Source organism: Ambystoma mexicanum, chromosome 4p, assembly GCF_040938575.1.
Source record: "Ambystoma mexicanum isolate Mex_15411 chromosome 4p, UKY_AmexF1_1, whole genome shotgun sequence".
Lineage (NCBI taxonomy): Eukaryota > Metazoa > Chordata > Amphibia > Caudata > Ambystomatidae > Ambystoma > Ambystoma mexicanum.
In genome coordinates, this window is record NC_090927.1 from 292,989,279 (window position 1) to 293,013,906 (window position 24,628).

The window sequence follows — 24,628 nt, forward strand, 5'->3', positions numbered from 1 at the left end:
TGAGTGGGGGCCTGGTGGAGGGTGCCCCTGACTGGTGGGGGGTGGGGGTGCTGGGAGACATGAGTGGGGGCCTGGTGGAGGGTGCCCCTGGATGATGGGGGTGGGGGTGCAAGGAGACATGAGTTGGACATGAGTGGGGGCCTGGTGGAGGGTGACCCTGACTGGTGGGGTGTGGGGGTGCAGGGAGACATGAGTGGGGGCCTGGTGGAGGTTTCCCCACATTGCTGGGGGGTGGGGGTGCAGGGGGACATGAGTGGGGGCCTGGTGGAGGGTGCCCCACAGTGCTGGGGGGTGGGGGTGCAGGGATACATGAGTGGGGGCCTGGTGGAGGGTGCCCCTGACTGGTGGTGGGTGGGGTGCTGGGAGACATGAGTGGGGGCCTGGTGGAGGGTGCCCCTGGATGCTGGGGGGAGGGTGTGCAAGGAGACATGAGTGGGGGCCTGCTGGAGGGTGCCCCTGGATGCTGGGGGGACGGGGTGCAAGGAGACATGAGTTGGACATGAGTGGGGGGCCTGGTGGAGGGTGTCCCTGACTGGTGGGGGGTGGGGGTGCAGGGAGACATGAGTGGGGGCCTGGTGGAGGGTGCCCCTGGATGCAGGGGAGTGGGGGTGCTGGGAGACATGAGTGGGGGCCTGGTGGAGGGTGCCCCTGACTGGTGGGGGTGGGGGTGCAGGGAGACATGAGTGGGGGCCTGGTGGAGGGTGCCCCTGGATGCTGGGGGTTGGGGGTGCAAGGAGACATGAGTTGGACATGAGTGGGGGCCTGGTGGAGGGTGCCCCACACTGCTGGGGGGTGGGGGTGCAGGGGGATATGAGTGGGGGTCTGGTGGAGGGTGCCCCTGGATGCAGGGGGGTGGGGGAGCTTGGAAACATGAGTGGGGGCCTGGTGGAGGGTGCCCCATAGTACTGGGGGGTCGGGGTGCAGGGAGACATGAGTGGGGGCCTGGTGGAGGGTGCCCCTGACTGGTGGGGGGTGGGGGTGCAGGGAGACATGGGTGGGGGCCTGGTGGAGGGTGCCCCTGGATGCAGGGGGATGGGGGTGCTGGGAGACATGAGTGGGGGCCTGGTGGAGGGTGCCCCACAGTGCTGGGGGTGGGGGTGCAGAGAGACATGAGTGGGGGCCTGGTGGAGGGTGCCCCTGACTGGTGGGGGGTGGGGGTGCCAGGAGACATGAGTGGGGGCCTGGTGGAGGGTGCCTACATTGCTGGGGGGTGGGGGTGCTGGGAGACATAAGTGGGGGCCTGGTGGAGGGTGCCCCTGACTGGTGGGAGGTGGGGGTGCAGGGAGACATGAGTGGGGGCCTGGTGGAGGGTGCTCGTGGATGCAGTGGGGTGGGGGTGCTGGGAGACATGAGTGGGGGCCTGGTGGAGGGTGCCCCACAGTGCTGGGGGGTGGGGGTGCTGGGAGACATGAGTGGGGGCCCGGTTGAGGGTGCCCCTGGATGCTGGGGGGTGGGGGTGCAAGGAGACATGAGTTGGACATGAGTGGGGGCCTGGTGGAGGGTGCCCCTGACTGGTGGGGGGTGGGGGTACAGGGAGACATGAGTGGGAGCCTGGTGGAGGGTGTCCCACAGTGCTGGGGGGTGGGGGTGCAGGGGGACATGAGTGGGGGCCTGGTGGAGGGTGCCCCACAGTGCTGGGGGGTGGGGGTGCAGGGAGACATGAGTGGGGGCCTGGTGGAGGGTGCCCCTGACTGGTGGGGGGTGGGGGTGCTGGGAGACATGAGTGAGGGCCTGGTGGAGGGTGCCCCTGGATGCTGGGGGGTGGGGGTACTGGGAGACATGAGTGTGGGCCTGGTGGACGGTGCCCCACAGTGCTGGGTGGTGGGGGTGCAGGGAGACATGAGTGGGGGCCTGGTGGAGGGTGCCCCTGACTGGTGGGTGGTGGGGGAACTGGGAGACATGAGTGGGGACTTGGTGGAGGGTGCCCCTGGATGCTGGGGGTGGGGGTGCAAGGAGACATGAGTTGGACATGAGCGGGGGCCTGGTGGAGGGTGCCCCTGACTGGTGGAGGCTGGGTGTGCAGGGAGACATGAGTGGGGGCATGGTGGAGGGTGCCCCTGGATGCTGGGGGTGGGGGTGCAAGGAGACATGAGTTAGACATGAGTGGGGGCCTGGTGGAGGGTGCCCTGACTGGTGGGGGATGGGGGTGCAGGGAGACATGAGTGGGGGCCTGGTGGAGGGTGCCCCTGGATGCAGGGGGGTGGGGTGCTGGGAGACATGGGTGGGGGCCTGGTGGAGGGTTCCCCTGGATGCTGGGGGGTGGGGGTGCAAGGAGACATGAGTTGGACATGAGTGGGGGCCTGGTGGAGGGTGCCCCACAGTGCTGGGGTGTGGCGTGCAGGGGGACATGAGTGGGGGCCTGGTGGAGGGTGCCCCTGGATGCAGGGGGGTGGGGGTGCTGGGAGACATGAGTGGGGGCCTGGTGGAGGGTGCCCCTGAATGGTGGGTGGTGGGGTGCTGGGAGACATGAGTGGGGGCCTGGTGGAGGGTGCCCCTGGATGCAGGGGGGTGGGGGTGCTGGGAGACATGAGTGGGGGCCTGGTGAAGGGTGCCCCTGGATGCTGGGGGGTGGGGGTGCAGGGAGACATGAGTGGGGGCCTGGTGGAGGGTGCCCCTGGATGCAGGGGGGTGGGGGTGCTGGGAGACATGAGTGGGGGCCTGGTGAAGGGTGCCCCTGGATGCTGGGGGGTGGGGGTGCAGGGAGACATGAGTGTGAGCCTGGTGGAGGGTGCCCCCACAGTGCTGGGGGGTGGGGGTGCAGGGAGACATGAGTGGGGGCCTGGTGGAAGGTGCCTCTGACTGGAGGGGGTGAGGGTGCAAGGAGACATAAGTGGGGGCCTGGTGGAGGGTGCCCCTGACTGGTGGGGGGTGGGGGTGCTGGGAGACATGAGTGGGGGCCTGGTGGAGGGTGCCCCTGGATGCAGGGGGGTGGGGGTGCTGGGAGGCATGAGTGGGGGCCCGGTGGAGGGTGCTCCTGGATTCTGGGGGGTGGGGGTGCAAGGACACATGAGTTGGACATGAGTGGGGGCCTGGTGGAGGGTGCCCCTGACTGGTGGGGGGTGGGGGTGCAGGGAGACATGGATGGGAGCCTGGTGGAGGGTGTCCCACAGTGCTGGGGGGTGGGGGTGCAGGGGGACATGAGTGGGGGCCTGGTGGAAGGTGCCCCTGTCTGGTGGTGGTGGGGATGCAAGGAGACATGAGTTGGACATGAGTGGGGCCTGGTGGAGGGTGCACATGACTGGTGGGGGGTGGGGGTGCTGGGAGACATGAGTGGGGGCCTGGTGGAGGGTGCCCCTGGATGCTGGGGGTTGGGGGTGCTGGGAGACATGAGTGGGGGCCTGGTGGAGGGTGCCCCTGATTGGTGGGGGGTGGGGGTGCTGGGAGACATGAGTGGGGGCCTGGTGGAGGGTGCCCCTGGATGCAGGGGGGTGGGGGTGCTGGGAGACATGAGTTGAACATGAGTGGGGGCCTGGTGGAGGGTGCCCCTGACTGGTGGGGGGTGGGGGTGCTGGGAGACATGAGTGGGGGCCTGGTGGAGGGTGCCCCTGACTGGTGGGGGGTGGGGGTGCAGGGAGACATGGATGGGAGCCTGGTGGAGGGTGTCCCACAGTGCTGGGGGGTGGGGGTGCAGGGGGACATGAGTGGGGGCCTGGTGGAAGGTGCCCCTGTCTGGTGGTGGTGGGGATGCAAGGAGACATGAGTTGGACATGAGTGGGGCCTGGTGGAGGGTGCACATGACTGGTGGGGGGTGGGGGTGCTGGGAGACATGAGTGGGGGCCTGGTGGAGGGTGCCCCTGGATGCTGGGGGTTGGGGGTGCTGGGAGACATGAGTGGGGGCCTGGTGGAGGGTGCCCCTGATTGGTGGGGGGTGGGGGTGCTGGGAGACATGAGTGGGGGCCTGGTGGAGGGTGCCCCTGGATGCAGGGGGGTGGGGGTGCTGGGAGACATGAGTTGAACATGAGTGGGGGCCTGGTGGAGGGTGCCCCTGACTGGTGGGGGGTGGGGGTGCTGGGAGACATGAGTGGGGGCCTGGTGGAGGGTGCCCCTGGATGCTGGGTGTTGGGGGTGCAAGGGGACATGAGTTGGACATGAGTGGGGGCCTGGTGGAGGGTGCCCCTGACTGGTGGGGGGTGGGGGTGCAGGGAGACATGAGTGGGGCCTGGTGGAGGGTGCCCCTGGATGCAGGGCGGTGGGGATGCTGGGAGACATGAGTGGGGGCCTGGTGGAGGGTGCCCCTGACTGGTGGGGTGTGGGGGTGCAGGGAGACATGAGTGGGGGCCTGGTGGTGGTTTCCCCACAGTGCTGGGGGGTGGGGGTGCAGGGGGACATGAGTGGGGGCCTGGTGGAGGGTGCCCCACAGTGCTGGGGGGTGAGGGTGCAGGGATACATGAGTGGGGGCTTGGTGGAGGGTGCCCCTGACTGGTGGTGGGTGGGGTGCTGGGAGACATGAGTGGGGGCCTGCTGGAGGGTGCCCCTGGATGCTGGGGGGTGGGGGTGCAAGGAGACATGAGTTGGACATGAGTGGGGGGCCTGGTGGAGGGTGTCCCTGACTGGTGGGGGGTGGGGGTGCAGGGAGACATGAGTGGAGGCCTGGTGGAGGGTGCCCCTGGATGCAGGGGGGTGGGGGTGCTGGGAGACATGAGTGGGGCCTGGTGGAGGGTGCCCCTGACTGGTGGGGGGTGGGGGTGCTGGGAGACATGAGTGGGGGCCTGGTGGAGGGTGCCCCTGGATGCAGGGGGTGGGGGTGCTGGGAGGCATGAGTGGGGTCCCGGTGGAGGGTGCCCCTGGATGCTGGGGGGTGGGGGTGCAAGGACACATGAGTTGGACATGAGTGGGGGCCTGGTGGAGGGTGCCCCTGACTGGTGGGGGGTGGGGGTGCAGGGAGACATGGATGGGAGCCTGGTGGAGGGTGTCCCACAGTGCTGGGGGGTGGGGGTGCAGGGGGACATGAGTGGGGGCCTGGTGGAAGGTGCCCCTGTCTGGTGGGGGTGGGGATGCAAGGAGACATGAGTTGGACATGAGTGGGGCCTGGTGGAGGGTGCACATGACTGGTGGGGGGTGGGGGTGCTGGGAGACATGAGTGGGGGCCTGGTGGAGGGTGCCCCTGGATGCTGGGGGTTGGGGGTGCTGGGAGACATGAGTGGGGGCCTGGTGGAGGGTGCCCCTGATTGGTGGGGGGTGGGGGTGCTGGGAGACATGAGTGGGGGCCTGGTGGAGGGTGCCCCTGGATGCAGGGGGGTGGGGGTGCTGGGAGACATGAGTTGAACATGAGTGGGGGCCTGGTGGAGGGTGCCCCTGACTGGTGGGGGGTGGGGGTGCTGGGAGACATGAGTGGGGGCCTGGTGGAGGGTGCCCCTGGATGCTGGGTGTTGGGGGTGCAAGGGGACATGAGTTGGACATGAGTGGGGGCCTGGTGGAGGGTGCCCCTGACTGGTGGGGGGTGGGGGTGCAGGGAGACATGAGTGGGGCCTGGTGGAGGGTGCCCCTGGATGCAGGGCGGTGGGGTTGCTGGGAGACATGAGTGGGGGCCTGGTGGAGGGTGCCCCTGACTGGTGGGGTGTGGGGGTGCAGGGAGACATGAGTGGGGGCCTGGTGGTGGTTTCCCCACAGTGCTGGGGGGTGGGGGTGCAGGGGGACATGAGTGGGGGCCTGGTGGAGGGTGCCCCACAGTGCTGGGGGGTGGGGGTGCAGGGATACATGAGTGGGGGCTTGGTGGAGGGTGCCCCTGACTGGTGGTGGGTGGGGTGCTGGGAGACATGAGTGGGGGCCTGGTGGAGGGTGCCCCTGGATGCTGGGGGGAGGGTGTGCAAGGAGACATGAGTTGGACATGAGTGGGGGCCTGGTGGAGGGTGCCCCTGACTGGTGGGGGGGTGGGGGTGCAGGGAGACATGAGTGGGGGCCTGCTGGAGGGTGCCCCTGGATGCTGGGGGGTGGGGGTGCAAGGAGACATGAGTTGGACATGAGTGGGGGGCCTGGTGGAGGGTGTCCCTGACTGGTGGGGGGTGGGGGTGCAGGGAGACATGAGTGGAGGCCTGGTGGAGGGTGCCCCTGGATGCAGGGAAGTGGGGGTGCTGGGTGACATGAGTGGGGGCCTGGTGGAGGGTGCCCCTGACTGGTGGGGGTGGGGGTGCAGGGAGACATGAGTGGGGGCCTGGTGGAGGGTGCCCCTGGATGCTGGGGGGTGGGGGTGCAAGGAGACATGAGTTGGACATGAGTGGGGGCCTGGTGGAGGGTGCCCCACACTGCTGGGCGGTGGGGGTGCAGGGGGATATGAGTGGGGGTCTGGTGGAGGGTGCCCCTGGATGCAGGGGGGTGGGGGTGCTTAGAGACATGAGTGGGGGTCTGGTGGAGGGTGCCCAATAGTACTGGGGGGTGGGGGTGCAGGGAGACATGAGTGGGGGCCTGATGGAGGGTGCCCCTGACTGGTGGGGGGTGGGGGTGCAGGGAGACATGAGTGGGGGCTTGGTGGAGGGTGCCCCTGGATGCAGGGGGATGGGGGTGCTGGGAGACATGAGTGGGGGCCTGGTGGAGGGTGCCCCACAGTGCTGGGGGGTGGGGGTGCAGAGAGACATGAGTGGGGGCCTGGTGGAGGGTGCCCCACATTGCTGGGGGGTGGGGGTGCTGGGAGACATAAGTGGGGGCCTGGTGGAGGGTGCCCCTGACTGGTGGGAGGTGGGGGTGCAGGGAGACATGAGTGGGGCTTGGTGGAGGGTGCTCCTGGATGCAGTGGGGTGGGGGTGCTGGGAGACATGAGTGGGGGCCTGGTGGAGGGTGCCCCACAGTGCTGGGAGACATGAGTGGGGGCCTGGTGGAGGGTGCCCATGGATGCTGGGGGGTGGGGGTGCAAGGAGACATGAGTTGGACATGAGTGGGGGCCTGGTGGAGGGTGCCCCTGACTGGTGGGGGGTGGGGGTGCAGGGAGACATGAGTGGGGCCTGGTGGAGGGTGCCCCACCGTGCTGGGGGGTGGGGGTGCAGGGGGATATGGGTAGGGGCCTGGTGGAGGGTGCCCCTGGATGCAGGGGGGTGGGGGTGCAAGGAGACATGAGTTGGACATGAGTGGGGGCCTGGTGGAGGGTGCCCCTGACTGGTGGGGGGTGGGGGTGCAGGGAGACATGAGTGGGGCCTGGTGGAGGGTGCCCCACCGTGCTGGGGGGTGGGGGTGCAGGGAGACATGAGTGGGGGCCTGGTGGAGGGTGCCCCTCACTGGTGGGTGGTGGGGGCACTGGGAGACATGAGTGGGGACCTGGTGGAGGGTGCCCCTGGATGCTGGGAGTGGGGGTGCAAGGAGACATAAGTTGGACATGAGTAGGGGCCTGCTAGAGGGTGCCCCTGACTGGTGGGGGGTGGGTGTGCAGGGAGACATGAGTGGGTGCATGGTGGAGGGTGTCCCTGGATGCTGGGGGGTGGGGGTGCTAGGAGACATGAGTTGGACATGAGTGGGGGCCAGGTGGAGGGTGCCCTGACTGGTGGGGGGTGGGGGTGCAGGGAGACATGAGTGGGGGCCTGGTGGAGGGTGCCCCTGGATGCAGGGGGGTGGGGGTGTTGGGAGACATGGGTGGGGGCCTGGTGGAGGGTTCCCCTGGATGCTGGGGGGTGGGGGTGCAAGGAGACATGAGTTGGACATGAGTGGGGCCTGGTGGAGGGTGCCCCACAGTGCTGGGGGGTGGCGTGCAGGGGGACATGAGTGGGGGCCTGGTGGAGGGTGCCCCTGGATGCAGGGGGTGGGGGTGCTGGGAGACATGAGTGGGGGCCTGGTGGTGGGTGCCCCTGACTGTTGGGGGGTGGGGTGCAGGGGGACATGAGTGGGGGCCTGGTGGAGGGTGCCCCTGGATGCAGGGGGGTGCATGGAGACATGAGTGGGGGCCGGGTGGAGGGTGCCCCTGGATGCAGGGGGGTGGGGGTGCAGGGGGACATGAGTGGGGGCCTGGTGGAGGGTGCCCTGCACTGATGGGTGGTGGGGGTGGAGGGGGACATGAGTGGGGGCCTGGTGGAGGGTGCACTGCACTGATGGGTGGTGGGGGTGGAGGGGGACATGAATGGGGGCCTGGTGGAGGGTGCCCCTGACTGTTGGGGATGGGGGTGCAGGGGGAGATGAGTGGGGGCCTGGTGGAGGGTGCCCTGCACTGCTGGGTGGTGGGGGTGCAGGGGGACATGAGTGGGGGCCTGGTGGTGGGTGCCCCTGACTGTTGGGGGGTGGGGTGCAGGGAGACATGAGTGGGGGCCTGGTGGAGTGTGCCCCTGGATGCAGGGGGGTGGGGGTGCAGGGGGACATGAGTGGGGGCCTGGTGGAGGGTGCCCTGCACTGATGGGTGGTGGGGGTGGAGGGGGACATGCATGGGGGCCTGGTGGAGGGTGCCCCTGACTGTTGGGGATGGGGGTGCAGGGGGACATGAGTGGGGGCCTGGTGGAGGGTGCCCCTGGATGCAGGGGGTGGGGGTGCAGGGGGAGATGAGTGGGGGCCTGGTGGAGGGTGCCCTGCACTGCTGGGTGGTGGGGGTGCAGGGGGACATGAGTGGGGGCCTGGTGGTGGGTGCCCCTGACTGTTGGGGGGTGGGGTACAGGGGGACATGAGTGGGGGCCTGGTGGAGGGTGCCCCTGGATGCAGGGGGGTGGGGGTGCAGGGGGACATGAGTGGGGGCCTGGTGGAGGGTGCCCCTGGATGCTGGCGGGTGGAGGTGCAGGGGGACATGAGTTGGACATGTGTGGGGGCCTGCTGGCAGGTGCCCCACAGTGCTGGAGGGTGGGGGTGCTGGGAGACTTGCATTGGTGGGCAGTAGTGCAAGGTGCCATGTGGGTTGGCTGGGGGGCATGGGCATGGTGGAAGGGCTGCCTGCGGGACATGTGCAGGGTAGTCCCCTGTGGTGTGGGCCTGGTGCAGGGGCCGTGGAGGGTGTCGTTTGAACAGCTGGGAGGAACCACACGGCGGATTCACGTGTAGGACAGGCCGGCACCCCCGGAATCCACGTAGGCTGCTGGATTCACGTGTGGAATTTCACTTGCACCTTAGAATACATGTACCCTGCTGAAATCGCATGTGGAACTTCCCGCACACCCCGAAATACACGTACCCAGTGCAATCGCGTGTGGAACTTCCCGCGAACCCCGTAATACACGTACCCTGCTGATATCGCGTGTCAGACAACACGCGCAACCCTGATATACACATACACAGGCAAATCGCACTGCTGGGGGGTGGGGGTGGTGGTAGGAAGGAGTGGGGGCCTGGTGGAGGGTGCCCCTGGATGCTGGGGGTTGGGGGTGCTGGGAGACATGAGTGGGGGCCTGGTGGAGGGTGCCCCTGGATACAGGGGGGTGGGGGTGCAGGGAGACATGAGTTGGACATGAGTGGGGGCCTGGTGGAGGGTGCCCCTGACTGGTAGGGGGTGGGGGTGCAGGGAGGCATGAGTGGGGGCCTGGTGGAGGGTGCCCCTGGATGCTGGGGAGTCGGGGTGCTGGGAGACATGAGGGGGGGCCTGGTGGAGGGTGCCCCCACAGTGCTGGGGGGTGGGGGTGCTGGGAGACATGAGTGGGGGCCTGGTGGAGGTTGCACCACAGTGCTGGGGGGTGGGGGTGCAGGGGGACATGAGTGGGAGCCTGGTGGAGGGTGCCCCACAGTGCTGGGGGGTGAGGGTGCAGGGGGACATGAGTGGGGCCTGGTGGAGGGTGCCCCTCGATGCAGGGGGGTGGGGGTGCTGGGAGACATGAGTGGGGGCCTGGTGGAGGGTGCCCCTGAATGCTGGGGGGTGGGGGTGCAGGGGGACATGAGTGGGGGCCTGGTGGAGGGTGCACCAAAGTGCTGGGGGGTGGGGGTGCAGGGGGACATGCGTTGGTGGGCAGTAGTGCAAGGTGACATGTGGGTTGGCTGGGGGGCATGGTGGATGGGCTGCCTGCGGGACATGTGCAGGGTAGTCCCCTGTGGTGTGGGCCGCCTGCAGGGGCCGTGGAGGGTGTAGAGGGAACACCTGGGAGGACCCACACGGGCAATTCACGTGTAGTGCTCCCCGCTTCACCCCTGAAATACACGTGCCCTGATGGAATCGCGTGTGATACTTCCCGCGCACCCCTGAAATACACGTACCCTGCTGCTTTTGCGTGTAATACTTCCCGCGCACCCCTGGGATACACGTACCCTGATGGAATCGCGCGTGATACTTCCTGCGCACCCCTGAAATGCACGTACCCTGCTGATTTTGCGTGTGATACTTCCCGCGCACCACTGAAATACACGTACCCTGATGGAATCGCGTGTGATACTTCCCGCGCACCCCTGATGTACACGTACCCAGGACAATCGCGTGTGAAACTTCCCGCGAACCACTGAAATACACGTTCCCTCTCTTGGTGTTTGCTGTTTGGCAGCCCTGTGAACTGGTCCAGGGTTAGCACAGCCCTTTGCGATGATTGGGGAATTTTGAAGGCTTTTCCTTGCGCGAGGGCGTTCTGGGTGTAGCTGGCGCTGCTGCAGGGTCGCTGCGCCACTGCACCACGGCTGGTTTTTGAGGATAAAATCCATGAATACACTGTGCGATGAAAAGGATTTTATCACACGCGGCTGGCGCAGTGTATCGCACGGGGACACTGTGCGCCAGCCGCGTGCGCCACTTTTGTGCGAAATTCTATGAATTACCCTGTTTGTCATCATGATGAGTTGGTACTCATAACTCATAACTCAAAGACTCTGCACACTCTGAGAACTCTGAGAGACATTTGTTTTGCCTTTTGCTGAATTGCATTCTGGTATTTGCAGTTTCCCAGTCAAGATGGGCGGAGTAATGCCACAACCGTACACTTTTAGGCTAACATAGTTCTACAAGGATGTAAATATTTGAGTGGCACCATTGTATGTGTATTTTTTTTTAAAGTTTTCTTTATAAAGCATAGTATTGTTGAAATCCAGACATGGGAGTGAGGAGGGAAAATGACGAAAGGGCAAGTAAGTCATGAGTATTTGTCCAGGATGTTGCAAGAGAGGTTACTGTCAGGTTCCAGAGTAGATAGATTGGTAATAAGAAGCATTCTTATGTTCTTTTATTTATTCAAGGTTTAATATTAATTAATTGTTCTTTTCATTTTTGGATTGGTTTGGGCCTTAACCTTTATTTTCAGAATGCAGGGGGGACCCCAAACCAAGTTGGAGGGCAGAAGCAGGAGTATTGATTGGGTGGCAGATAGACAATGGTCAAATCCCAACATTCTAAAATTCCTTCAGTGCAGGTCATGTTTTTGCTTCTCTGCTGAGTTTTGGGCCTAGTATCTCTTAAGGAAATAATTGTTTAATGAAGACATTTCATCTAAGTCAAGATACAGCTCTCAAGAAGAAAACTTCAGAACAGCAAAGAAGATATTCTGAAAAGTCTTCAACTTCTGTCAAAAAAGCTAAGTATTCAAAAAAGTTGTTTAATACTTTGTGCTGTCCATTTTTAAAAAGATACATTTCAAGTTGCTGTTGCCTTTTTAAGACTTTTCTCCAGGAGTGTTGGGGTTAATGACAGATGAGAAAGCATACTACGTTTTATGTGAAATGACTGCGCGCGTGCGTGTGAACTGTTTCTAACGTTCTTTGCTTACCTTGTTAGTTATGTCATGTGTGGATCCAGTGCGAGGACGGCTGCAGCGTCGCGCTTCATGAATCCTCTGAGATTAGAGATTCTTCCGCGGTAATCGTTTTGCTTTGTGAATGAAAGGTTAGAGAAGGAGATTCTTTTCGAGCGCCATCCCGAACAAGGTAAGCCAACACGTTTGTTTTTTGTTGCTTCAAGTTGTTTTTTCCAGTTTCCTGTTTGCGCGGTGAACTTTATAAAGACTAAGACTCAACGTACTTTAATGGCAACAAAGTCAGTGTCAGCACAAGCACATTATTTATATTTGCAACTGTTATAAGTAGTTTAAAGGAGAGTAGATTTTGAACATTTTTTGCTTCAACAAGAAACCGATGTTCTTATTCTGTTTTAAAGACAACTTTATTTTGATATAAACCTTTTCCACATTTTTGCTTGTAAATAACACTATGAAAGTAACGTTCCACTTTTAACTTCAATTGCTTCATGTGCTGAGCTATCCATCTTCTAAGAGATAGATCAAGTTAGGAATTAACTTGTGAAAGAGTTTTAAACGTTAAGAAAAGTTATACTAAAAAGTCCTTTTTTAAAGGCTCATCTGAAATCTCAAAAAGAAGGTTCTTCATAAATCTCTCTGAACTCAAAACTACAGTGCCTAAGGATGTTCAATGTGCTCAAAATCTAGTTTTCTGCACAGTTTTACAAGTGCTAGGTATTGGGTTTAAAGAGTGTCAGGAGACAAACATTTAAGAGCAAATCCATGAACAAAAGTTTATATCCTCTAAGCTATTGCAGAGGAGAATCAGTTAGGATTGTTTAGATGTAGTTAATAAATGTTTGGTAAGTTAAAATAATATAGATATTAAATGCTTCATAAATTCTCATTTATGCAGAGACCGGATGAAGACAGAAGATCCAGTTTCTGAGTTTATTATTTTATCGCTTTTCCCCCTTAATCCCAGAGTGTCTCGAACTCAGCTGTTTAGTTCAGTTGAGAGTGCGACATCTTAGTGGGACCATGGGACTCAGCAGCTCCTGTGTTTGATTGAAGACTGGTCGTGACAGTTACAATCCTGGACACTGGTGCAGTTATTCGCCCCTGATTATGGCTACTTTAGAGGGCACAAGTAAAGCATAGATGTGGGTGAGCAGCGTAACCTTTCTTCAGAGGGCAGACAAAACTCTTTGGGTTTTTATGAGGTTGAATAGCTTGCTCAAGTATTTGGCTACCAGGATTTTACCCAGGTTGTCATGTTCCCAGTGCAGATGCTTACCCACAAGAGCACAAGCACTTGTTTCGTATTGGGATTTTGTTTTCTACTGAATATTTCACTACAGATTGCTTTAGTGTTGCACAGCCTTTGACCACAATGATGGCATCACAGATGATATCATCACTGATGACATCACTGGTGACATCTCTAATTAAATCACCTACAACATCCCTGTTAAAATCACAAAACTAACCAGTCAAGACCAGTGACCACAGACTTTAAATGTGCCCACTGTGTATTTGAGCACATTAAGAAGTCATTAGCCATGGCCTTTTGCTATTGCCCGTGGTCACAGCCTTCAGCCATGCTTCCGGTTTATTTTAACACATTAAGGGGCTAGTAGCCATGCCTTATATTCATGGCCGGAATTTACTAAGGAAGATACGAGTTTTAAGTCCAATTATGCCCAAAATGAGGCATAACTTACATGCAGGGCACTTACACAAATTTACTAATAAATGATAAAAACAGACAAAGGCAGAAGACAAGAAAAGGAGCATATGTCAAAGTGGAACTTCAATCAAAGGCGGAAGATACGCGAAGGTGAATATGGGTAGATACACCCAAGAAGGCATACACATCAATCTCTTTGGTAAATAATTACTGAAAAATATACAAAATTCACAATCACCACTGAGCCACCCCAGAGTAGAATGGACACACTAAACCCAACAGAACACACCAAACACACATACTGCTACATAATACATGTAACCAATACAATGTACTAGAACAGGCATCGCTATCACCCCATAAATGTGAAACAGGTCTGTGATGCTGGTGGGCTGATCCTGGATGTGTACGCCAATTTCCCAGGATCCATCCCCCAACAGTCACCTATTCCAGGCCTCCAGCCTGTGCACAGTTGGAAGCTGGACACTACAGGCACATGCACCGTATAGGTAAATATTGTAACTCCCACCACATTCCACCACACGCATGAATCCACAAACAGGTGCACAAGCACATGACCATCAGAACACGTGCATGCCATCACTGGTTCCACACAAACCCAACTAGCAGGCATCCAACACGACACATGAAGGAATACCCAATGCCAAAACACCATTCCTGTCTTTCTTCATGCAGGTCCTGCTGGTTATTTATTGCTCCCCAACCTTATGACACTCTACAGGTGGCCTGCCAGTATGCAACAGGAAAGGTGCAATATGGCATACAGGGCCATCAGGGGCATCATTGGGAAGCCCATAGGCTTCCTGTAGTCATGATTCAGATATCTAGATCACTAGTGGGTGTTCTCCTGTACAGACCACACGTTGTGTGTGACATCATACGTGCCTGTTCCATCCTGTGTAACAATGCAGTGTGCAAAGATGTATATGCAGAGCTAGTACCTGAACTCAGGCCAGATCCATGTATTAGGCCACCAACCCAGGCGGAGCCCAGTGCAAGAGAAGCGTGAGTGAGAGAGTGGCTGGTCAACAGCTTCTTCACATGAGCACACATGCTGGAAGAAAGGAACAGTGACTGCACAGGAGACGGTGTCTATGATGAAAGGATGGCAAGTGTCATGCATGGCCTGCACACATGTACCTGCCTGAGGTACCCATGGAAACAGGCATATGGACATGCCAACATATAGAAAACATGCACGGTATGCAGTGAATTCAATGGGGAAAAAATTATTAAATAATAACAAACTAATATCGAAAAATATATATATGGGGATAGGGGAAAGGGTTAAAAGGTGTGTAGAGGCATTCGGGTGGGGTAGAAGCATGGGGAGACGGGGGACTTGAGGGGTGGGCCCCCTATTTAAAACAAAAAAAATCGATATTCTTTTGTGTTACATTTTATTTATTTTGTCATTTGTTCAAATCACATGTAAGCAACATTCACGCCTCCACACACACATCCCCACACAGCATGAAAAAAGCAATGGACAGATACATACAACAATTCTGCAATGCCAGTACTGCACATCCCCAAAATCCCATAATGGATGATCATGGAGTGAACAGGTATGAAAAGCAACTCTATTGCACACAGCAGCACTCAAACCACCATGTAGCCCTCAGCACAATCAGATCCATCGTCAGTTTCCACACATATACCACATATGCGGTCAACATTACATGTCACACATGACCAATCAACAGCATGCCGTACCCACAAAAATGACCACTTGCACACGACACATCATGACACAACTACAGTTCATTCAAACACTCCCCAGCACCGTAACTAATGTGTCACACTGGAGAACCAATATAAACACATTTGCAAACTTGACATGCTGTGCGTAAAGGGAAGAATAAGCCATCCACCTTTGGAACATCTGCAACCAACCCTCATTCGGAATCAGGCAATGGCAAGAAAGCACCACACAAAACTCACTTGTGGAAAAGGGGCCTAGGTACACAGAGAAACATCAGAGAGCAGACATGTGAAAATGCATTACCACATTGCATGGATGTAGTTTCATTTCGCACAGCTAGAACCTCACCCACAATGACATCACATGCACGCATGGACAACAATTGGCGCACACTACATTTGTACTGAATAAACATGCCTGCATTCAATCAGAGCAGGAGTCTCAAAGTGCCCCCATAGAGTGAGCAAAGCAAACATCCCACCACCAAATTACACAATGAGCAGCTGGAACACTCTGTGACTGCACTTTAGGATTAGAAAGAGGGCAGGTGTCCACTCTAGTGGAACACTCCCATCCCCTGCACACGTATTTGTATTGTAATCTATTCAATACTTAGTTCCTTTAACATTTTCAGTTACCAATTCATAATTAGATAGATACTAAAACAATGTTGTCTTCTTAAATTGTCTCAAATAAGATATTTTTTATATAAATATATATGTATTCAATTAAAAAAGTGTGTTAAAGGGAAGTTATGGATACAAGTAAAACAGAAAAACCATAGAAATTCGACCAGTTATGGTAAACTAAGCAACTATAACTCGCGCCACCACTGTGCACTGCTAATACTAACACCCAGAACATCAAAGATGACATCACAAATGCAATTGATTATATCACTGATGACATCACATATGAAATACATTTTGATGATGACATATACAGAAATCATTACCGAAAACATCATAAACACCAACGTCCTAATAAAGATATTCAACAAAGAAATAGCTAAGTTTCAAAACACATCTGTTGAAATACCTGACCAAATATGTGTCTTTTGTCGCAGAATGTTTTATGAAAAGAGTACAAAAATAATAGATCTATCCTACAAAATAGAAGGCAATGAAGAATCCCAATGGTTCCAATTAGCTTTATATCTAACAGCAGAAACTAAACACAAAACAACTGATCCCTCAACAGTTTGCACATACTGCAACACAAAACTTGAAAATAACCAAATGCCACCACGTGCTATCACTAATAACTTAACAGCTTAACTTGCACTAGAGCATTATATGGTAAACTAAGCAACTATAACTCGCGCCACCACTGTGCACTGCTAATACTAACACCCAGAACATCAAAGATGACATCACAAATGCAATTGATTATATCACTGATGACATCACATATGAAATACATTTTGATGATGACATATACAGAAATCATTACCGAAAACATCATAAACACCAACGTCCTAATAAAGATATTCAACAAAGAAATAGCTAAGTTTCAAAACACATCTGTTGAAATACCTGACCAAATATGTGTCTTTTGTCGTAGAATGTTTTATAAAAAGAGTACAAAAATAGTAGATCTATCCTACAAAATAGAAGGCAATGAAGAATCCCAATGGTTCCAATTAGCTTTATATCTAACAGCAGAAACTAAACACAAAACAACTGATCCCTCAACAGTTTGCACATACTGCAACACAAAACTTGACAATAACCAAATGCCATCACGTGCTATCACTAATAACTTAACAGCTTAACTTGCACTAGAGCATTATATGGTAAACTAAGCAACTATAACTCGCGCCACCACTGTGCACTGCTAATACTAACACCCAGAACATCAAAGATGACATCACAAATGCAATTGATTATATCACTGATGACATCACATATGAAATACATTTTGATGATGACATATACAGAAATCATTACCGAAAACATCATAAACACCAACGTCCTAATAAAGATATTCAACAAAGAAATAGCTAAGTTTCAAAACACATCTGTTGAAATACCTGACCAAATATGTGTCTTTTGTCGCAGAATGTTTTATAAAAAGAGTACAAAAATAGTAGATCTATCCTACAAAATAGAAGGCAATGAAGAATCCCAATGGTTCCAATTAGCTTTATATCTAACAGCAGAAACTAAACACAAAACAACTGATCCCTCAACAGTTTGCACATTCTGCAACACAAAACTTGACAATAACCAAATGCCATCACGTGCTATCACTAATAACTTAACAGCTTAACTTGCACTAGAGCATTATATGGTAAACTAAGCAACTATAACTCGCGCCACCACTGTGCACTGCTAATACTAACACCCAGAACATCAAAGATGACATCACAAATGCAATTGAGTATATCACTGATGACATCACATATGAAATACATTTTGATGATGACATATACAGAAATCATTACCGAAAACATCATAAACACCAACGTCCTAATAAAGATATTCAACAAAGAAATAGCTAAGTTTCAAAACACATCTGTTGAAATACCTGACCAAATATGTGTCTTTTGTCGCAGAATGTTTTATAAAAAGAGTACAAAAATAGTAGATCTATCCTACAAAATAGAAGGCAATGAAGAATCTCAATGGTTCCAATTAGCTTTATATCTAACAGCAGAAACTAAACACAAAACAACTGATCCCTCAACAGTTTGCACATACTGCAACACAAAACTTGACAATAACCAAATGCCATCACGTGCTATCACTAATAACTTAACAGCTTAACTTGCACTAGAGCATTATATGGTAAACTAAGCAACTATAACTCGCGCCACCACTGTGCACTGCTAATACTAACACCCAGAACATCAAAGATGACATCACAAATGCAATTGAGTATATCACTGATGACATCACATATGAAATACATTTTGATGATGACATATACAGAAATCATTACCGAAAACATCATAAACACCAACGTCCTAATAAAGATATTCAACAAAGAAATAGCTAAGTTTCAAAACACATCTGTTGAAATACCTGACCAAATATGTGTCTTTTGTCGCAGAATGTTTTATAAAAAGAGTACAAAAATAGTAGATCTATCCTACAAAATAGAAGGCAATGAAGAATCCCAATGGTTCCAATTAGCTTTATATCTAACAGCAGAAACTAAACACAAAACAACTGATCCCTCAACAGTTTGCACATTCTGCAACACAAAACTTGACAATAACCAAATGCCATCACGTGCTATCACTAATAACTTAACAGCTTAACTTGCACTAGAGCATTATATGGTAAACTAAGCAACTATAACTCGCGCCACCACTGTGCACTGCTAATACTAATACCCAGAACATCAAAGATGACATCACAAATGCAATTGAGTATATCACTGATGACATCACATATGAAATACATTTTGATGATGACATATACAGAAATCATTACCGAAAACATCATAAACACCAACGTCCTAATAAAGATATTCAACAAAGAAATAGCTAAGTTTCAAAACACATCTGTTGAAATACCTGACCAAATATGTGTCTTTTGTCGCAGAATGTTTTATAAAAAGAGTACAAAAATAGTAGATCTATCCTACAAAATAGAAGGCAATGAAGAATCCCAATTGTTCCAATTAGCTTTATATCTAACAGCAGAAACTAAACACAAAACAACTGATCCCTCAACAGTTTGCACATACTGCAACACAAAACTTGACAATAACCAAATGCCATCACGTGCTATCACTAATAACTTAACAGCTTAACTTGCACTAGAGCATTATATGGTAAACTAAGCAACTATAACTCGCGCCACCACTGTGCACTGCTAATACTAACACCCAGAACATCAAAGATGACATCACAAATGCAATTGAGTATATCACTGATGACATCACATATGAAATACATTTTGATGATGACATATACAGAAATCATTACCGAAAACACCAACGTCCTAATAAAGATATTCAACAAAGAAATAGCTAAGTTTCAAAACACATCTGTTGAAATACCTGACCAAATATGTGTCTTTTGTCGCAGAATGTTTTATAAAAAGAGTACAAAAATAGTAGATCTATCCTACAAAATAGAAGGCAATGAAGAATCCCAATGGTTCCAATTAGCTTTATATCTAACAGCAGAAACTAAACACAAAACAACTGATCCCTCAACAGTTTGCACATACTGCAACACAAAACTTGACAATAACCAAATGCCATCACCTGCTATCACTAATAACTTAACAGCTTAACTTGCACTAGAGCATTATACTACAAACAGTGCACCCAGTTCAAGCTATAAAATGCCTTCAACCGAAAACAGCCAAATTACCTCCATCCGAGGTACTAAAGGGCATCCGTGGCAAAGTAGTATATTTGCCATTAGATCTAAAAGAAAATGTACAAACTCTAGGAGTATAACAACCATGAGGTCAATCTTTGATTGAACAAGTTAATGGTGTGCCAACAAAAGACAAAAAGAATTGGCAACAACTAGTTGACTTAAACAAAGTTAGGCAAGCCCTACATTATCTAAAAGAAAACAAAGAATACTACAAAGATATAAAGATATAGGAAAACATAAGAGAAACCACCCAAATTATTCAAAACTCACCAGCTACTTGCCAATTTAAGCTTGTAGATCCTGTTACTGCAGCCAACATTTTAGACCAGTATATACAATTCACCCACTACACTCCAAAGACTCAAATGACGATTCATTAGAAACATATCAAATGCATGAAGCCAAAGCATCCCCAATGAGCATATGGGAAAAGTGTAGAAGCATGCTCATTTCCTTGAGTCTTTCCTACAGGAAATGGAGGAAAATATGATGAAAGGTACACGCAAATTAGTCCATCAGAATATCGCTCTTTAAGAATGTATTCTGAAGACCCCAGATTCAGACAAAATGTTGGATGCATTTTCCACCTCCTCTTCGAAAGAGAATTAGCAACTGTATGTTATAGCGTTGCACACATATTAAAAACAGGCTCTAACTTTTTAAACATATCCGCTACCTAACTGCTTCCAAGAATAAAAGACAAAGATGCAGTTTTGCAGTCAAGTATCACAAATCTCTGAATACTGGTTTCGATGTCAGGTTGATGTATTTTGTATGCTAATGAACCTAGGCCTATCTACATGGTTTGCTACTTTAAGTTTTGTGGCGTACACATGGGATGACTTGCATGACTTCTTATGCACTGCAAACCAAAATAAAGACGGAATAGATATAAACACCAGGAGCACTAGGATCTCTTGACCCTGTCAATGTATCAAGGTTCTTTCACCATCGCTTCATTACCATGCTGCATTTTATCTGCTATAAAACTACTCCTCTGCTCGGAGAAGTGCAAAACTTCTTTTGGACAAAAGAATATCAATGCAGAGGAGCACCACACATCCACATGCTTTTGTGGATAAAAGATGCTTCGAAATATGGCCATGACAGTGACGCCACTATTTTAAAGTTTATTAAAAATTACATTACCTGCAGCATCCCTTCAGAAACCACAGAGAGTGACCTACATACACAAGTCTTATGCTTCCAAAAACATAAGTGTGGGAAATACTGCTGATGTAGATATAAAAACAAAGGCAAATATTATACCAAATGTTGCTTTGGCTTCCCTAGATCAGTTTTCAAAAAAGACAAGAAAATAGCTTGAAGTCTTCTGTTAGACACTGGGCCTCATCACGACTTGGGCGGTAACGATTAGCACCGGCACTATCTGCTCTACCGCCGAACCCCCTGGCGCTAATAGTACCGGATCACGAGTTCGGCGGTAATGGTATTCCCCATTGAGCCCATTCGGGAATGCCCCATTCCCGATTGGGCTCAATGGGGAAATTTCACGCTCATACCGCCGGTGGATTTCCCGCCGGCGGTATGAGCGCAAATTTTCGGCGGATTTCCCCCCAGCTCAGAGCTGGGGCGAAATCTGCCGAAGCCCTGATTTGGTGGACCCTTAAATCCGGCGGTAATAGTGCTACCGCCGAATTTAAGGGTTACCACCAAAGTCGTGATGGGGCCCACAGTGTAAAAAAAGGCAAATCCCCTAAAAATCCTTACAACATTAAAGTGGACAAGGCATTCAAGTACACCAATGATTACAATGCAATCATTTCCCTCTTGTGGAATGCAAACATAGACATATAATACATGGCAGACAATTCCACTGCAGTTGCAAGATGTTTCACAGACTATGTTACCAAAGCTGAGAAAATCGAGCTGAAAGACCTTTGGGACGACATATCATCTGAAAAAACACTATCACAATCATTGAGCCCAACAGCCAGGACATTTTAAAAAACAATTTAATTGACACATACTACCCAAACAGAAGTACTGCTAATGAATAAATGTGTCTGTATGACATTGCCCAAAAGTACACTTACAAAAACAATGACACACCAAATGACACAACAGACACATTTTCAGCCTCAATTTGTAAAGGAAGCCTAGTGAAACTCACCAAACCCAGTCTAATTAATCATATAAATGTATCATTTAAATCTCCACAACATAGAGAACTGTATTACATGGCCCTAATCCAACGTTTTTGTTGTAAAGTAGCTTCTGTAGTCGTCTTAGGTTAATTAAGTAAATACTTTATTTAAGTTACATAAGATGTTATCTATGAGAGACCACCGGGCCCCATCACCCAGGCTCAACTGACAGCATTGGAACACTGGAGCGAAGCTCATAGTAAAACATTCCAGGCACACTCAGTGTTCCAAGCCATCTAATAGTTCTGCATAAAGAAACATCACAACACATCTCCCTTTCTATCGACAAATCAGAGATGAAATGTCCAACGCACTCAACATCATGCATAATATCTCTTCCCTTTCCGATGGCAACCTGTCAGGGAGATGTTTAGCTCGTTCACTGGTCAACCTTAAAAAAAACGCTTTGCTGGAGGATCAACCGAACATATCACTGTATGCATACCTCTCCTCACATAACACTTCCAGGAAGGACCCATCCCAAGGTAAACCTTCATGGACATGTCACTAAGGTGAACTATACTGATGAAACATCATCTTTTAGAGATGATGCAACTCCAAACATCTGGGCGGCACCAATGTCCACATGGTATCGGTCACCCACACACATGTGGAAGGATCCTCCCTACCAACGTGATACTAACCAAAAACACTTGGGGTATATAATCAGCCACCTCCATATACTTTGGCCTACTCAAAACATGGCGCTAACTCCTCACACAATGGGACGCTATCCCTTCATATAGTGGGACGCTATCCCTCCTCAAAGTGGGACGCTATCCCTACATACAACGGGACGCTATCCCTACATACAACGGGACGCTATCCCTTCAAACAGTGGGACGCTATCCATACACATGCTTCAGACTTCAAAACAGTGGGACGCTATCCCTACATATAACGGGACGCTATCCCTTCAGACAACGGGACGCTATCCCTTCTCAAACGGGACGCTATCCCCTCAAACTGTGGGACGCTATCCCTACATACAACGGGACGCTATCCCTTCTCCAACGGGACACTATCCCTTCAAACAGTGGGACGCTATCGCTACTCTTAAATGGGACGCTATCCCTACATACAACGGGACGCTATCCCTTCAAACTTCAAACAGTGGGACGCTATCGCTACTCTTAAATGGGACGCTATCCCTAATCAAATGGGTTGCTATCCCTATTCAAATGGAAAAGTATCCATACTTGTCCGCACCACGCAACCATGGAGATCCACTCCTACTTCATGCACTCTCATAACTGTGCCATCGTATTCACATATAACTACATATACCCTTTAAGACATCTTGCAGGGTAAAGTAATCCTAAAAGTCCATGCTGTTTTCCAGCCGCAAACCTAAAATGCCTCAAACGTGTTAGTACTAGTTCATATCTTCACACTACCATTCGCATAAACTCTCTTCCTGCAAACTTTAGTGCACAGGAATTAACTCCTATAAGTCCATGTTGCTTTTAGTAACGTACCCTGAAATGCCTCAAACGTGTTAGTGCCTGCACATTAGGGATCTCTTTCTTGTTCTCTTTCATACAGCATCACGAGAACCTCCATCAACTCTCTACAAAGCCAATGTGATGACACAGCCGTAACATGAACGTTAACCATAAGCTCACGTTTCAAAACTTCCAAGAATATATGTCAACAGGATGCATATATGAAGATATCTTCACCGTGCGCTCACCTCTCATGCTCAAACACTCACATTTTTTTTTGACGCTTCTGTTCCATCACACATGAATTAGACTAATACAGCCTTGAAAGATGTCACTACATTGCACACTCTGCCTTCGGCATCTCCAGCTCTATACACATTCGCATATTTTTGGGTTCATCTGCAATGGTTCTATTTAATACCAACAAACTTTCCCTACCACACGGAAAGCCGTACAACTGATACGAAACATTTATTTTCCATGGGTTGTACAAAAGGAACCTGTACTCTCTACCGACAATATCTTTACGCGTGGGCATTTTTACTTCTTACATCAACGGAGGCAAATTAGGTTACTTTCCCTGTCAACTGACACCTTCACTTGTACCCGTAAGTATCAGTCCCAAATGAGCGGTGCTCTTCCCGCTTAATCGGAGTATTATTTTCCTCATTACGAGCTTATTTGCTCCTACAGAAAGTACTTCGCGCTGCAGCACTGGATGACCAACATTATTACTCTAAACGCTATATTTTCTTTAGGCTCCCTATTGCTTTTACATAACTCTTCTCGACATATATAATCGGCATAGCTTCCCTTATACCGCTTATACCGGTGTACTCACTACTTCTTGCCCATCTGTATCTACGTTGTAGGTACTATGCTCTGCCTGTCCTCAGTGTCATCTTGCCTGCCCCGAACTAACGTAACGGCTGGCATGAAAGCTTTCACAACTTTCTGTTCTGTCACTAACACGCCCCTCAACACAGTGACATCATAACTTTCTATCTTACTTGGGAACATGTTGTATCTCCCGATTGCCAACCGTCATTCTTCCTCAATGCTTCTTTCCACCAATAACGCCACTTCCTTTAACGCATACACATTATGGCCATTTGCTTTCTTGATAACTCGATGTCGGGACCACCTTCACTACACATACACTGTCCCTTTTTCTGAAAAGCATCACTTAAACTCAAATCTTACGTATTTTTAGTCCTGTGCCTTTTTCACATGACTATATACTATGGAACGCTATTCCTACACACAATGGGTCGCTACCCCTACAAATAATGGGTCTACAACCCCTCGCAATGGGACGCTATCCCATATTCTCTAGCACAATTGTCCTAACACTTTGTGGCACTCACCCACACACTAGGAGTAGCTCCTTCCCTACACACTGTGGGGCTCACCCACACTCACTTGGAGACGCTATCTCCCTAACTCTTTATGGGACGCACACACTCACATTCTCTGGCTGCCTTTCAATTTGTAAACATTACATAGTCACTTTATATTCCTAAGAGTCCATTGTTGCAATTGCAATTTATCCTGAAATGCCTCAAAACGGGTTACTCCTAGCACATTTCCATACTCTTTCTACACACTAAATGTTGCTCATGCCTTTCCGACACTCACATAAATAAGAACCATATTCTTATGAATAAGTCCATTTAAGTTCATGTTCAGCTGCAAATCCTGCAAAAGGTTAAACTCAAAC